We start from the raw sequence: 15,551 nt of genomic DNA on the forward strand, positions 1-15,551 counted from the left end.
AGCAAACTACAACATCCTGTATGTTTCCTGTAGATTGTTCCCATCTCATCACAGAAGGGCAGAGGCTGATAATTTCCCAGTAATAGTCAAGAAAGTAGTTTACCATTTGAAAGGAAGTTTAGATGAAGAAGGCAACATAGTTTGGAATTGAAGGCAAGTCTCAACCAACAATGTGACCCTGAGAAAAATGTCAATCTTTCTGACATTTAATATTATCTTTTATATACATAGAGAATTATAAGTCTTGCTTTTTGTGGGGTTTTTTTTTTTTTTTTTTGAAGAGTTGAAAATAGATTTAAAAAGGGACATGGGTGTGCCTAGGTGGCTCAATTACATGTCCCACACTCGATTTTTGGTCAGGTCATAATCTCACAGTTTGCGAGTTCAAGCCCCAAACGGGGCTTTGCACTGACAGTGCAGACCCTGCTTGGAATTCTCTCTGCCCCTCCTGTGCATTCTGAAGATTACAAACTTTTGTATCATACTCTGTAAAGAACCTTACTAATTTTTTTTTCCTCCAAGGAGAAATGCATTTGTATTATAGCATTTGTCAAACTTACAGCAAAAATAGTTGTCTCCTAAATATCCATTCCTCTTTTCTGCTCTTGTAAAACCATCTCCTCAATTCTAGTTGGGAATATGGCCATTGATCCCTTGCCGCCAGGCATGGATGTATGACTACGTTCTCAACAATGGGGCATGAGTGACAACTTAAGTATGCAAATCCTAGATGATCCTTAAAGAAAACAAGGATGTTTCCCTGTCTTCCTTGTGTTCCCATAGACTGACATGACTGGAGTAACAGATTCCCAAGTAAGAGCATTATGCTAGAGCAGGGTGGTCAACAATTTGAACATACCTATTCATTCATAGTTCATAGTAACAGCAAAGGTGAGGAATTCCAATTGAATAAAGAAAAAGTCACCTTAAAGGTATTTATCATGAGCCCTTTACAGATACCTAGGGCAGGGGCCAGTTAACTGTCAGAGTTCAACAGTATAGATAGAAACTGGATCTTGGAACAACCTCCCAGAACAGAGATGCTCTTAGCCCTCTGACTGCCTACCAGCTTGGAGGTTTAGGCCAGCCAAAAATAAACCTATATTGTCGAATCCACTATTGTTTTATAGGTATGTTTTGTTAGTCATAAACTAGACCTAGTAATAGTAAACAATGATGAAGCTGAAGAGGGTTGTGAACACATATGGTGCTTCCTACGTTCTAGGACCCTTCCAGATATGTTATACATATGCACACATTTAATGCTTATGTAGTATTTTCTATTCCCACTTGACAGTTGGGGAAACTGAGGGCCAGCAGTTCAGCAACTTTTTCAAGATCATACCAGAAAAGTGAATCAGGTTTTGGACTCCAGTTACTGGACACCAGCATCTCTGCTCTTAACCATACATTAAGTTGCCTCTTGGTAGGTCCCCACTATTTCATTCTGACAGAGCAAGCCTTCTAGTCAACCTCCTGAAATTAATTTTAACAAGAGACCTATTAGAAACAGCTTAATCAAAAACTGATATCTATCTCTCTCTATCTCTCTCTATCTCTATCAACTGGGGAGTTAGGGCTGGGAATACAAACAGCAATTTATTTTCTTTTAAGTAAAATGTCCTTATTATATATCCTATCTTCAGACTCAGAGATAGCCTAAAGATTTTTAATTAAGTTTAGCAATCTTGTTTGAATTGGGTAATCTATTTGGAAATAAAAGTTCAGAGGCATAAAATAAAGGAGGGTAAGGGAGGGAAAATAAATGAGCAAACAAATCCTGGTGTCCTTACCAGGCACTAAGAAACAAGGCAGAATACTTGACTTCCTAACTGCCTACAGGAGTTTGTATTGAAAACAGATTCAGGAAAATTGAGCTAGTTGCTCAAGGTCACAGAAATAGTCAATGAAACCCAGATCTTCGTTACCACAAGCCAAGCTTCTTTATGCTACAGTGTCTTTAAAAAAAAAAAAAAAAAAAAAAAAAACAAACACTGATGATTTCAGGAAAGAAAAAGTTGAATGAGACTGGTGCTTATTTAGAGCTTTTACAAATGATCAGACAGGCATTTCAGAAGGCCATGAAGCACAGGAATGACCCAAGGTTGATCAGTGTCTATAGGGAAAAAGAAAATTCCCCAGTGCTGATGTAAGGAACAAAGTAAAGTCGGTTAAAGGTCAGAGCCACCCTCCCCCCACCTTGTAACAAGTACCAGGTCATGAAAAAGAGAGGTTCCATCTGTGAGGAAATTGAGTATTAAAGATACGTGGCTGGCCTATTTTCACTTGCATAGAGGAGATTAGTTACTGATAAGCTGTTTATTATTGATTTCTCTGAGCCTTGAAGTTCCCCTAAAGATGGAGACTATGATTAGGAGGGGCTCCATTACAACTACGAGGTTAAATGCAAGGCATTGTGGTTGCCTCAATCGATTCATTTAGAAAGAAAGGACCTGTAGAATTAACTCACTGTAATATTATCCCTCCATTCCATACTGCCTAGAATTGAGAAATGAAACCTTTCTCAAAATGAATTTGAATTATGGACTCAGTTGCAAAGTCCTTTTTGAAATTATTCGTTTTATAGGTGAGAAACCAAAATTTTCAGCAAAGACATAGGTCACATTGTGCTTTCTTGGTCCTAAAGCATGAAATCATCTGCTGCCCAACACATCCAAAACTTGTGAATGCTACCATGTTCTGTCTGGAGCTATTAACAAAAACCACAATCACAAAAATGATCTTTGCCTAAGTGAACAGAGATATCTGCCTGGTGTGGTCAAAAAAAGGAATTGATGTAGAGGGTGTGGGGCAAGATCTTCCCAGCCGGAAAGATCAGCTATGACCCAGCTGCTTTGTAGACCACAATTGGAAGGTTGGGTTTTTTGCTGTTTTGGTTTTTTGAAACACAATTTGGGTTATTAGATGTGTTTTGGCAAGAATAGGACAGGGCTATTTTTGACCACTCATCTGCTTCTTCCTTTTATAATCAAGATAGTTCTGGGCTCTGGGAAACCAGTAAGATATGTTGATACATTCTGCCCACAAGAACCTTAGTCTACTGGAAGAGACAGGGCTGTAAAATAGAATACAAGCTAACAAGAAAGGAGCAACAAAGAATAGAGACTGTGAGGCAGGCGACAAGTCTGCTGAGACAGAAATGGTTCGGTATGTTCTCTAGCCAAACAATGAAGTCTTTAGTTGTCAATTTCATATAGGGACTCTCACTTGATCCTTACAGTAGAACTGGGCTATACAGGTCTACCCTCACCATTTAGGAGACAGATACTTAAGGAAGCTGCTAGACTGCAGGGGACCATACCTCAAGGATGACAGAGTCTACTGTCAAACCTAGACTGACAGTGACAGCCGCTTCTGGTTACGTATGGAGAGTTGTATTACGCATTATGGAAACTCGGTAGGAAATAATTTAGTAGTCTATTAGGATGTCTAGAACAGAATGATGGCACATTTCTACTTTTTACTACGAAGGAGAAAAAGCCAAGGACTGACTTCTGGTTAGAACACCTCCACAGAGCATTCAGAGCTCCATCAACTACTTCGAAGTTACATGATCTTTTCAGAAATAGACACGATTTTACCTTCTATTTGAATGGCAGATCATGGCAGCACTTCAATTCAGCTTCTTAATCAAGAAATGTCCTTTATCACTATTATTCTTTCTTGCTTCCTTTAGTATCTATTTTGATTTCGCTTCTGAAGATTCATCAACAAGTAACTGAATTAGCGATAAAACTGTCTCATGGGATTGTACTAAGGAGTAAGCAAGAAAACACTCTCCCGTATCTTAGGGAGGTGGAGTTGGTGGATTCTGGGAATTCTGGCGACTTGGAAAGTCCCATTTTTCCCAGGGTAACTCCAATGACTTGCTTGTCCTGAGGCAGCCAGCTGGAGCCAGAATGGAGTACAGCTTGCAGGAGATGAGCAAGGTCTAGGACCCAGACAGACCTGTGTGCATCTCTTCCACCTGTGCGCTGCAGGAGAGCCTGAAGAGATACCTGGGGTAATTGTCAGGAGTTTCCTGAAAAGAACGTGTCCTACTAACTCTAAGGACTCTACAGAGAAAGGGCAGAGCTGGCCCACTTTGACATTCTGGGAGGAAATCTGGTCTTGGCAGCCCTTCAAAGCACACAGGAGATCAATCCTTGTATCTCTTAGATCCATACAGCTGCGACATTTCAGGCCTTCACAGCTGTTGAGAAGGAAAGCAAAGGAGCATATAATGTATGTCCTGTGGGGAGACAGAACAGAACGCTTGCTAGTATGGCTAGGATCTTCTAGCAGGCAGCCAGGCCCGAGGTGCAAATTCTTCAGGGCTTAGGAAGCATCATTAGTGTAACTGACCGAACAGTCTTCACCTGAGCTTCAATGGGTGACACAAAAAGTGACCTAACTCAGGATCCCCACTTGAGAGTAGAAAAGAGACCATTTAGAACTCCTTGAAAAATACAGCTACTCATATAGGTAACAGCTAGTTAAAAAAGAATTTGATAACAATCACAGCACGAACAACACCTTTTGAACTTACAGGCTTTTTCATTATCAAAGTTTAGTAGAGGAACTGAAGAACGAGTTTATAGTATTTTCAGATAGTGATAAAATCAGCATTTCCCATTTATGTAAAATTGTGTGTTTGTGTGTGTGTACCCAAGAAAAAAGAGTTCTCATCAAAATGTTAATGGTAATTATCTCAAGGTGATTCGAAAAGATTTATGCTTCGTTTAGATTTTGGTGTACCATACAAATTGTATCAAGCAATAAATCAGAAAAGCTACGTAATCAAAGATTTTAATTTTTTGTAATGTTTAGTGGGAGAGTGGCAGAGAAAGAGGGAGACACAGCTAGCACAGAGCCCGACATGGGGCCTGAACCCACAAACGGAGACACGACCTGCGCTGAAGTCTGATGCCTAACCGACTGTGCTACCAAGGCCCCCAGATCCTAGTTTTAACGAGAAGACCAGTATTAAATTACAAGCGTTCTGTAGCCCACAGGATAGAAGACCTGAACAGATAAGCAGTAAGATAGTTGGGCTTCACTGGGAAATTAATCTTATCTCAAGGATTGGATCTTCTATCACTCACTGATGAGCAGCTGAACACGAAGGCTGGGGAAGCAACAGGTAAGGTAGCATCACTGATAGGATCCCCCCTGGTGTGAGCAACAGGTCTCAACCCTCCACTGCAACGTGAGCATGTCCTCACTGTCACAGGTATTGTGGACACATTCTTCAATCATCTTCAAAGAGAAGCCGCTGTGTTTCTAAATTAAGAATCACTGCATAGATCGTTAGAGGAATTTTCTTTTTTAGTAAACGTTTTTAAAACATACCACTTGTTAATGTGTATCACTGAATTCTGGACCAGGAACGAGTAAGACCAATCAGAAACTAGCAATGCCCTCACTCTGCACAGCCATACACGGGGAGCCTTGTTTACAATGCTCAGAATTTGGAGACTCAAGTCTAGTGGTACTTAACGAGGCACTTTATAAGCAACAGAAATCAAGTGAAAAAGTGAATTTCCAGTAATTACTGTGACTAATACTAATTAAAAATATCCCTAAATGGAGACATGACAAGGACAGAAAATTTGAAGATTATGCAAAAAGCCAACCCTGTGAAGTTGAGAAGATCACAGTTGCCTCGGGTCACTTGTTGGCCTCAGACTGCAGAGGAGTCCTCCTCTGCCTTCAATCAACCACCTGAGAAACCTGGACAGCCCACATGCTGCACCCCTCCCCCACAACTAGAGAGAAGGGCCAGTCCCAATCATTGTGGGCTGTTTTTTCTGCCAAGCACTGTAGAGGAGAGATACCCTTCTCAGCTTCGAAGCACAGAGACATACTTAGGGAGTCAACGTTGCTGAATATTAATGAAGATACGGTATTTGTAATTTGAACTTTAAATAATTACAGACCCAGGTGCCCACACTCTGCGTATTTGATTAAGAGCCTAGATATGAAGGCTTATACCAGCACAGAACATCATCGGACATGAAGAATTGTATAGGTTACTGATGCCCGTGTTTTCAATCTAGCACGACTTTCTACCTCCTCATCCTAAGAGATTTCCACTTGGGTGTGGGAAACCCTTGCCCTGTGGTTTGGGTAGGGGTGATTTTGCCTCCCACCTTCCCACAGTAATGCTCATTAGCCCCAGCTTGGCCAAGAAAAGCACTTCACAGATCTGACCACAGTGATTGGATCACTAGGGCCCAGTCAGATCATCTCTAAGGCTTGAGAGGTAAATGAAGAAGAGAACAGTCTTATTCTATAGTCAAAAGCACAAGGTACCATCTGCGCCTTGAGTTTGGGTCACTAGCATTCCTGCCACGAAGGGAAAAAGAGCTCATGAAAACCAAGTCCTTTTTGAGAATAAGAGTAAAGATGTGAAGGGGGAGGAGAGAGAGAGATGAAGGCAGACACATGGAGGAAGAGAACAATTGTTGGGACAACCTTATCCGACCACTCTGATCCAGCGACGCCTGAGTGTCGTTTATTTACGTACTTCCCAGGTGCGTGAAAATTTGGGAATTTAGTTTAAGATTATTTGAGATGGAAACGAACTGCTCTGAATTACACAGCAGTATCTGAATAGCAACAGGGGGGAAAGTACTATTCACATCAGGAAAGAGTTCATTTGCCCCGGGGATTTTACCTATTGTTTACATTAATGTAAATTATCACTCAGCATTTTACCCTTTACAACAAGAGACCTGCAGTCAAACTTTTTACAGTCATGATGTTTTTTTTATATAATTATAGCTAATAGAACTGTATAGAATGCTAGAAAAAGCCTCGTAGCTCTTCTCATAGATTGAATTTCCAATTTTACAGGAATCCTCAATTTGCTTAACTTGTAATACAAAAGCATCAAATGTACAGTGGCTATTCAAGATGGGGGTGGATGAAGCATCTAATCACAGGTGACTTCAACCCCCATAAAACCTCTAGTTGCTAGACATGTTGTGCTTATAAGCTAGGCTCTCCCCAAATGCAAGAATTTCCTGCTATTCCACTACCATCTTTTACTCAGCTCTACCAAAATAGACACCCAAACAACAAGTATCTACGTATTGTTTCCAAGAATTATACCAGGCTCCCTTTGTTCTGAATTCAGCATCCTCAAGCTATGCCCTTGTCTGAACCCAGAAACTGGAATCCTCCTCCAAGTGTCCATGATTAATATCGCTGCCTTCAGATTTTCAGCTTTCTGGAAAGCTCATTCACCCCCACCTCTATTCATGTCTTGACTGATTTAATACCCTTTTAATAGAGTTTGGTCCAAAGGTGAAAATCACAAATCAATTTCCCCAACGTTTTAAATCCAAAATGCAGGTTTCCATCAGTCTAAATCTTCTATGCTTGTATTTTAAAAGTCACAAGTTAGAGAACTGCTTCAGATATTTTTAAAGGTGGAAATTTGAGTTGGACATACTTCAAGTCATAGTTTCAATTAAGTTTTTGGTTCCCAAAAAAGCCAGACTATTTTGAAAACACTCCATATAAATACGGTCTTTAATGCAATTGCCAGGAGGTGTCATAACCACAAGATAGAGTTATAGATTTGTAAATTTGGTATGAAAGCAGATGAAAATGATTTATTTGGCTTGCTTGGAGAAACTAAGTTACCAGAATCATCTTTATCCTTGAAATGTTTATTGAATGTTTACGAACACTTTTTTTTTTTTTTTTTTTTTTTTAAATTTTTTTTTTCAACGTTTATTTATTTTTGGGACAGAGAGAGACAGAGCATGAACGGGGGAGGGGCAGAGAGAGAGGGAGACACAGAATCGGAAACAGGCTCCAGGCTCTGAGCCACCAGCCCAGAGCCTGACGCGGGGCTCGAACTCACGGACCGTGAGATCGTGACCTGGCTGAAGTCGGACGCTTAACCGACTGCGCCACCCAGGCGCCCCTTACGAACACTTTTATGTAGGTATTATCCTTACATTCATCTTCTAGGTAAGAATGTTCCAAGCCATTTTAGAATCTATGTCCTCATACCAACACCTAGAAATCTTGGACAAGACACAACAATGTAAGAAGTGAATACAAGATTGACAGGGTGCCTGGGGCATCTGCTGACATGGAAAAACTGTTTGGTTTTAACAGTGGAAGAAAGATCTTAGACCCTCACAAGTTGGGAGAATTAGATGGCAACTTCTGCAGATGTCCAGGACTAGCTGAGGAGGAGATGCAAAATTAATCCATTCTAACCTCTGCTTGGGCTTGATGGGCAGCAGGGTGGGGTGAGTCTCCCAGATAATTTGTAATCACAAACTACCTGTCTTGGTTTATTGCTTCACAATTTCCATATATCTTGTGGCTTAACACAAATTTCTTCTCCTAGCACTCTGGAAGTTTGAAGTACAAAATGGGTTTCAGCAGACTAAAACCAAAGTAAGAGTAGGGATGGGTTTCTTCGGGAGGCTCCAGGGGACAACCCACTCCTTGCTACTTCTAGCTTCCAGATGCTGGTCATGTCCACTCCCTCCACCTTTCAGGACAGCTTCGAAGCATCTTTTCTCTATGGCCACCTGCCTCACTCTTATGAGATTTCTGATTATTTACAGCCGACAACCAGAAAATCCAGGATTCTCTCCCCAACTCAAGATCCATAATCACATGTGCCTGATCACATTTGCCATCTAAGGAGCATACTCACAAGTTCTAGGCACTGGGATGTGGACATATTTGGAGGCCATTATGCAACCAGCACAGTAGCCCTAACTTGAATCTGGGGCTTGAATTTAGACTGGCCCAGGGAACACGGGCCAAGTGACACAAACAAATTCTCTGGAAGAACCCACCTTCAGCTTAAGTCCCTTGATACACAGAGTAAGCTTTAGTATCAGGTAAACATGAGCTCACCATCAAGTTTACCTCTTCCAAGAGAAGAAGTCAGTAGCAGTGAGCTGGAGTATCAATGAAACCTCTAAGAACTTCAACTAATGAAATTATTGGGTACAGCACAACAAAGTAGTAATTGTTAAAATATTCAGAGAAAATGAACCAAGAATCAGGAGTCCATAAAGTAATCACCAGATAAATTTGATAAAGATCACGTAAAAATTCCAATTAGAAGCTCAATCGGTAGAAATAACTTGCAGTTGACCAGGGTGGTCTGTGTAAACAAAACTGTCGTGTATACTTTTAGAAACCACTAAAGGTATTAGCTGCTAACAGATGGAGACAAAGGAGTAAACATTCTGGAAAAGGGACAGATGAGTGCCAACATAAAGATCATTTTTATTGAAGTTATTGATGGTATTGTACATACAATGTAAAACTGGCTAAGCTTGGTACAAGGCAAACAGGAAGAGTTTTCAGCAGTTTGAAGGTCCCTGGAGACAGAACTCCTGCTTCAGGTACAGCTGATTTTGCCCTCCAGACATCTGTCCAATTCTTAAGATGGGGAAGGGGAGTATTCACCAGAAGAAGCCCTAGCATCAACACCATTTCAGGATTTGAAAACATTGGATGGTTATACCCCAAGGATGGGAGATGAAACAGACTGATCCTGTCAAAACTCCAATCCAGGGTCAACTCAATCCAGACTTTGATAGTACCGAGGTACTCTGTCACCATTCTAACTAAACACAGAGTGAACTCTTTATGGAGCTTACCCAAAGAAAGCTTTACCCAAGAAAATTATCCCAGAGGGAAACCTGGATATGTATAAAAATATGAAAAGCAACAGTATCAATGAGTGAACAACTTAGTACTGTCCTTACATAATATCTCTTGTGGTTTAAATCGAATTAGAACAATTACAATACACCAACACAAGAATTCAGAAGATGGAGGAGATAATTCTGTTTACTCCTAACGGACTTTCAAAATGCACAGAAAATATATAAAGAATAGACAAATACAGTATTAGATTTCAACACCTTTGTCTAATATAGAAAGTAAGGACATAGATTTGGTAACAATTTGACCCAAATGACAATTCTACAACACTTAAACAGTATTTTTTTTCCCAGTTATATCTGGCACATTTACCAAGATATACCACAAAAAAAAAAAAAAACAAAAAAAAAAAACAAAAAAAAAACCAACTCTGGATTAACTTTAAGAGATTCAAGTCATAGAAAGTGTTCTTTTACATACCTATAACTCATTAAGTTAGCTAACATACAGTGTATACAGTGTGTTCTTGGTTTTGGGGGTAGATTCTCATGATCTGTCCCTTACATAGAACACACAGTGCTCATTCCCAACAAGTGCCCTCCTCAGTACCCATCATCCATTTCCCCCATCCCCCACGCCATACATCAACCCTCAGTTTCTTCTCTGTATGGAGTCTTAGAGGGAGGCAAACCCTATGTTTGAAACTGTATTTCCCCTTTCCTTACCCCATGGTCTTCTGTCAAGTTTCCCAAGTTCCACGAGTGAAAACCTATGATGTCTTTCTCTGACTTATTTCACTTAGTATAATACCCTCCAGTTCCATCCATGTTGTTGCAAATGGCAGGATTTCACTCTTTGATTGCCAAGTAGTATTCCATTGTGTATATATAAGCCACATCTTTTTCCATTATATCAGTTGATGGACATTTGGTCTCTTCCCATAGTTTAGCTGTTGAAAGAGCTGCTATAAACCCAAGAGTACATGTGCCCCTATGCATCATCAGCACTCCTGTATCCTTTGGATAAATTCCTAGTAGGTCTATTACTGGGTCATAGGGTAGTCCTATTTTTTGAGGAACCTCCATACTGTTTTCGAGAGAGGCTGCACCAGTTTGCATTCCCACAAGCAGCACAAAAGAAATCCCCTTTCTCCACATCCTCGCCAGTATCTGTTGTTTTCTGAGTTGCTAACGTTAGCCACTCTGACCAGTGTAAGGTAGTAGCTCAATGTGGTTTTGATTTCCCTGATGAGTGATGTTGAGCATCTTTATGTGTCTGTTGGCCATCTGAACGTCTTCTTTGGAAAAGTGTATATTCCTGTCTTCTGCCCATTTCTTCATATTTGCCACAATGAAAAAAGATTTGAAATAGGTAACTGAAAGGTATCTGGAAAAGTTACAAGTATTTGGAATTTGGAACAGTTTAATAACCCGTAAGTCAAAGAATTAAAAAGGGAATTCGGAAGTCATGTCAGACAGTGGAATTGGAATTTCCCATGATTGTGTCCCCTCCCAGACATAGCAGTTTGAACATCTGTCTGCACACAAAGAGGTCTTCTCAAGAAGGATTCCAAGTGAGGGATGACAGCGTCTGGGTAGAGCACAGAAATCAGACACACTGAAGACCATAGGAAAGACAGTTCACATTACCCTGTCACACCTCGCCCAAACCCAGGCAGCCCAGTGCAGAGACACACCCTCCTCATGGAGGGGAGACATGGAACGAGCACAGACTTTCCCCTCAAACCTAGGCACATACCAGCCCAAGGGACTCCAAGAGCTCCAGGCTCCCAGGTCACACCAGTACTAGCTGGTTCCCATGGTCCCAGACTCCCAGCTGACTCCAGTTAACTGAGACTTCAGGTGGACTCCCACAAACCCAAGCCCCCTGCTAACTCCAGCCCCCCAGGCTCCTGAACCACCCAATGCCATACTGGCTCCTCTAATCCCCGGCCCATACCTGCCCCAATACCAAGCTAGCTCCAATAACCCTAAGATCCCAGCCTGCTCTAGAGCCAGGCCAGTCTCCAGGAACCTACACTCCAAACAGGCCCTCAGGGGCCCAGAATCTGGTTCTGCCCCAGCACCAGACTGGCAATATTACGACTCCCTTTTGGATTGGATTCTGTAGACAGAGGCTCCTGGCTTGCCACAGTGCCAGGCCAATCCCAGTCAGTAGTGCCAGCCTCCAGACCAGCTTCCATGGACTCAGGCTCCCAATCTTCCCCAAGACTGAGCCAGTGGCCAATAGGCCCAGATCCCAAGCCCACCCCAATGGTCCCTAGAGCCTGGTTAGCCCACTCAGACCCATGTTCCAAGCCCCATCCAGCAGACCCAAGCACCAGGTTGGCCCTGATGAGCCCAAACCACAGGTCTGTGTACCTTATCATTTAAGTACCAGACGCATCTGCCCAAGGACTTCAGCAGCAAGTCTACCTAGGGACACCACTAGAGAGCCCACCTAGAATCTCTGCACTGGAGGACTAGTGAAGGGCTCTCATGACCAAGCAAAGCTAAGAGGTGCCTACTTCCTCCAAGGGCACAGACACTAATGCAAGGGACAACCTGCAGTATATATACACAGGCAAAGGGAAGGGAATGAAAGTATACCACTATGCAAAAATCAGTAATTCATAAAAGCAAGCACCAGGAGACCTAGAAAGGAACAAGGAACTACCAAACAGCCAGAAAACTGGTAAGATAGCATTAGTAAGTCATTATCAATAATTACTTTTATATATAAATGGATTATAAATGGATTAAGTTCTTCAATCAAAGGTATAGGTCGGCTAAATGGATTTAAAAAAATAAAGAAATACTCCATGTGACCTACAGAAGACTCACTTCAGCTTTGGGGACACATGTTGGCTCAAAGGGAATTAGAAATGGATGGAAACATATTCCATGTGAATGGAAGATCAAAGAAAATAGAGTTTACACAGAATAGACATCAAGTCACGACAAGAAAAAGTCATTTAATGATAAAAGGTTACAATGTTTTGTAACATTACACAACATTTTACTGGCATAAATATGGAAAAGAATCAAGAGCCCAGAAATAAACCCATACATCTATGGTCAGTTAACAGGCAAAGGATAGTCACTTCAATCAATGTTGGGTAAACTAGTTTTGTTCTTTTAACAGTTTATTCTGAGAGAGACAGAGGGACACAGAGAAAGAGTAAAACAGGAACAGGGTAGGGGCAGCTAGAAGGAGAATCCCAAGCAGGCTCTACACTGATAGCACAGAGCCCGAAATGGGCTTGAAGTCACAAACCAGAAGATAGATCATGACCTTAGCCAAAACCAAGATTTCACACTTAACCGAGCCTCCCAGGCTTCCCGGGAAAAATAATGTTCATATGCAAAATGAAAAATCTTACACCATACATAAAAATTAGCTAAAGTTAAAGATTTAAGACCTGAAACTGTAAAACTCCTTGAACATAGAAAAAGCTTTATGACATTGATCTTGGCAATGATTTTTTGGATACGACACAAAGCCCAAGAAAAAAGCAACAATACTTGAGACTCAAACTAAAAAGCTTCTATAGAGCAAAGGAAGTCAAAATTAAAATGCAGCCTTTTTGGGGCGCCTGGGTGGCGCAGTCGGTTAAGCGTCCGACTTCAGCCAGGTCACGATCTCGCGGTCCGGGAGTTCGAGCCCCGCATTGGACTCTGGGCTGATGGCTCAGAGCCTGGAGCCTGTTTCCGATTCTGTGTCTCCCTCTCTCTCTGCCCCTCCCCCGTTCATGCTCTGTCTCTCTCTGTCCCAAAAAAATAAATAGACGTTGAAAAAAAAAATTAATAAAAAATAAAAAAAAATAAAATGCAGCCTTTTTTATTTGGAGAATGGGTAAGAAATATTTGTGAGCCAAGTTCAGTAAGGGGTTAATATCCAAAATATAGAGGATCTCCTACAAATCAAGAGCAAAAACAAAAACCCAAAATGTCTGATTAGTAAGTGGGAAGAGAACCTGAGCAACATTTTTCCAAAAACCAAAGTGATCGATAAGTACATTAAAAAGATACTAAACACCACTAACCAGAGATATACAAATCAAAACCACACTAAGGTATCACTCAATACCTGGTAGGATGGCCCTTATTTAAGAAAAAAAAAAAAAAAAAAGTTATTGGTTTGCAACCAGCCTCTGTACACAGAAGGCAAGGTGAAAGCAAATAAAGAGGTAAACCACTCCAGATCGATAGGTGGTGGTTTTAAAAGGGAACTTACAAACAAGGCTGGTCTTGGGTGGCCGAAAGACATCCTGCCAGAATCTTGGAAGATTTTAGCTGCCTTGAGTTCAGTCATGCATTAGTCCAGATGGTCTCCACAACACCTTACTCTAAAGGCTATGCCCGGGGCGCCTGGGTGGCGCAGTCGGTTAAGCGTCCGACTTCAGCCAGGTCACGATCTCGCGGTCCGGGAGTTCGAGCCCCGTGTCAGGCACTGGGCTGAGCCTGTTTCCGATTCTGTGTCTCCCTCTCTCTCTGCCCCTCTCCCGTTCATGCTCTGTCTCTGTCCCCAAAAATAAAAAAAAACGTTGAAAAAAAAATACTTATAAAGGCTATGCCCTCGAGACATCTCCCAGCATGGGAATGGTAGATGGAATGTACATTCCAATGATAGTGAAGGGGTACAGTGCTCTACCTGGGTGCAGCTCTTCAGTCAACTGGCAGTCCTATCCTCTACAGGACCTCAGGACCTCTTCCAACACTCCACACCTTCCAACTTGCTGTTAAAATCTTACACAGCCCCCTCTTCAGCAACATGCCCTGAATGGATACCCATGGGTTTTGTTAGCATCAAGAGAGCTTGTTTGGCAGATAGCTGCCTGCACTACAGGCAGATATCAGAGTAGCAAGACAAGTACATGCAAGAGGAAACACATGAGAATAATGATACCCCCAAAAAGCATATTTTTCCTCCCCTCAAGAGCCCCATGATCCAAACCATTGATTTACTAAGATCCATAGGCTTGTGGTCAGATCAGCAAGGTGTTCACCGTGCCCTCATGTGATTTCATAAGGAGAACATGTTAAGCAGGTTCATCAGGTATAAATACAACATTCTGTTTGGATAATGGCCTAGGTACTTCCTTGCAAGGCAGCAATAAGAGGGTACTCTATTTTGGACAACAGTACCTCTCCTTAGAGACTTTTAATGTTTACTGTTCAGCAAGAGCACGCAAGCTGAAGAGGGTCCGAGAGAGTGAGCACATGCAAAAGAGAATCTGAAGGGGGTTCCGGGCTCCAAGCTGTCAGCACAAAGCCTGACACAGGGCTCTAACTCAGTAAATGTGAGATCATGACCCAAGCTCAAGTTGGATGCTTAACTGAGCCATCCAGGCACCCCTCTCATTAGAGACATTTTAGTGTTGAGTAAGGAGGACAGGCTTTGTTAGCTATCACTTAAGCTTTGCTGGGTGAATCTAGTAAGGGCTCCTATGCAGGGTTTGTTTCTTAGACTAAGTTTTTTAATGAAAGAACCAAAGACAAGGAATAGCTCTTTTTAGTATTTTTGAAGGAGTGAGACAAAGCATCAGTGGAGGAGGGGCAGAGATGGAGGAAGGAAGGGAGGAAGGGAGACAGAATCCAAAGCAGTGTGCAGGCTCAGAGCTGTCAGCACAAGAGCCCGACGTGGGACTTGAGCTCAGCAGCTGCAGGATCATGACCTGAGCTGAAGTTGGACGTTTAACCAACTGAGCCACCGAGGCACCCCATAACACAATGGTTTTTGTAAGAACAATGTGAAGATTCCTTAAAAGTTGTAGCAATTAAGAACAAATTTAATGTGACAGTAAGCTCTTGAAGCATGTATACATCAAAGTTTGTAACAAATCTAACATTTTCGGTCACCGGTAAATAGAAAACTAGTGTGCACTGGATTAG

The sequence above is a fragment of the Leopardus geoffroyi genome, chromosome D2 (genome assembly GCF_018350155.1).
Source record: "Leopardus geoffroyi isolate Oge1 chromosome D2, O.geoffroyi_Oge1_pat1.0, whole genome shotgun sequence".
Lineage (NCBI taxonomy): Eukaryota > Metazoa > Chordata > Mammalia > Carnivora > Felidae > Leopardus > Leopardus geoffroyi.